The 1,797-nt window shown below is 37.6% G+C and overlaps 1 long non-coding RNA gene across 1 annotated transcript; it reads left to right on the top strand.

Annotated features, from left to right (window-relative positions):
* Nucleotides 1-352: 352 nt before the first annotated feature.
* LOC131319158 (uncharacterized) lies at nucleotides 353-1,093 on the top strand. Its single transcript, XR_009197910.1, has 2 exons — nucleotides 353-920; nucleotides 968-1,093. It is a non-coding gene; the product is annotated as an uncharacterized LOC131319158 (long non-coding RNA).
* The last annotated feature ends 704 nt before the right edge of the window (nucleotides 1,094-1,797 follow it).

Here is a 1,797-nt window from a genome sequence, read left to right as displayed (position 1 = left end):
TGTGGGCTTATCTCAAACCACAAACATGATCGACATCGTTTAACTCGCAGAACACATTGAGAAACATATATTTGCAAAAGATTTACTTGATAATAACCGATCAATAGCTACATGAACAACGGTTGATTGTAATATTTTAGTTTTAAAATATATTTGCTATTCGTTCATACGTCTGTCAATGTCCAATCAAACTAATATTTTAGAAACGTATTCTTTTTCTCGTGTTTTTCAAGATGAACAATTGGAATCATGTTTTTTTTTGTCGGTCCTGGGTGGACTCACAAAATAAGAGTCGGAAGGGTATCGAGGGATGAGGTATATATAAAGGGGAGGTGATTCCAGCAGGATAAGGTGGGATCAGAGGAGCACCGGTACTATAAAAGGGCAATTGCGTACATGCTTTCTGGTGTATAACACAAAACAAGGCAGAGGCTAAAATGTACTGCTATAGGCGAGGTCAAGAGAAAATGGCGGCACCAGTTGAGCAAGTTAAGCTTGGGGTTGGAGGCTTCAAACTGGAGGATTCCAATTATAAGCCACAACGGAATCCTCCTTCCAATACAGCTCAAGTTCCCCATCAAGCAAGAGATGATCAAGTTATTGATAGCAACATGGCTGCGAAAAAATACAATGGCATCTTGATTGTTGATTATCGCACAAGAGATGATCAAGTTATTGATAGCAACATGGCTGCGAAAAAATACGGTGGCATCTCGATTGTTGATTATCGCGCAAGAGATAAGCCTATTAATTGTTACAAGGCGGCGAATAAGTGTGATGGCATCTTAGTTGTTGATAATCCTGTTAGAGATCGAAACCGCAGCTGAAAAGTATGGCGGCCAGTTGATGCAGTATCCGGCCACAAAAGTACCACCACGTATGCCGTTAACTCAAGAGTACTATTTTTAATTATAACTCAGGTGATCGGACCATCTTACAAGGAGTACTATATTTAATTATAACTCAGGTGATCGGACCATCTTACACGAACACGCTCTATTTCCTATGTATAAGAACAAAGATAATGATGTAATGTTGTAATCTGTACTGTACCAAAGGAATCATCTAATGCTACATATAGTCTGCCTATTTACATAATAGTGTGAAACTGCGCATCCCTTTAGCTTCCCTTTCCCCTTCCCTTTGCTGTTGAGTGTTTGACAAGCAAAAGCTAAAGGTGCGTTCAACTCGGGCAAAGTTCAGAATAGGTGTCTTCAATATTTTTATGGTTGTCTTATCATAATCTTTTTCAACTTCAATTCATGTTTTTCTATTTCGGTGATCACCCTTTTTTTTTTTTGAAAGGCAGTGATCACCCAAATTGAGATGAATGATTAAACCCAATTTTTTTTTTACAAAAAGCTAAAAATACAGTTCGCTAATTAACCACTAATAAGATCGACTATCGTTTAGAATAACTAGGAGCAACAGAAGAAGGTGTCGTGGTTCATGGCAGATCCAAGAATTTCATATAGAGCTAGAGGTCACCCCTCTCTAGCATAACTTCAAAACAACATTCTCATACTTCAATATAAAAAGAGAACATCTACCTAATAAAACAATCTAATAAAACATAAGGTGTGGGAACCACATAAATACAAGTTAAAAGAAGAGCTGAGATTCATTTGATCCAAGGGTTGACAAAGAACTTTGCAAATGTAATGTAAGTGACCACATTCTTTGTAGTAATTGCGCAAAGGAACTTTACAAATGTAACGTAAGGGCCCACATTCTTTGTAGTAATTGCACAAATGCCACCGATCTTCCAATTCCAAAACCATATACGCAAATTGATAG

Source organism: Rhododendron vialii, chromosome 3a (genome assembly GCF_030253575.1).
Source record: "Rhododendron vialii isolate Sample 1 chromosome 3a, ASM3025357v1".
In the NCBI taxonomy this organism is placed as follows: Eukaryota; Viridiplantae; Streptophyta; class Magnoliopsida; order Ericales; family Ericaceae; genus Rhododendron; species Rhododendron vialii.
Note: the sequence above shows the minus strand (reverse complement) of the source record. Positions and strands in the feature narration are given on the sequence as shown.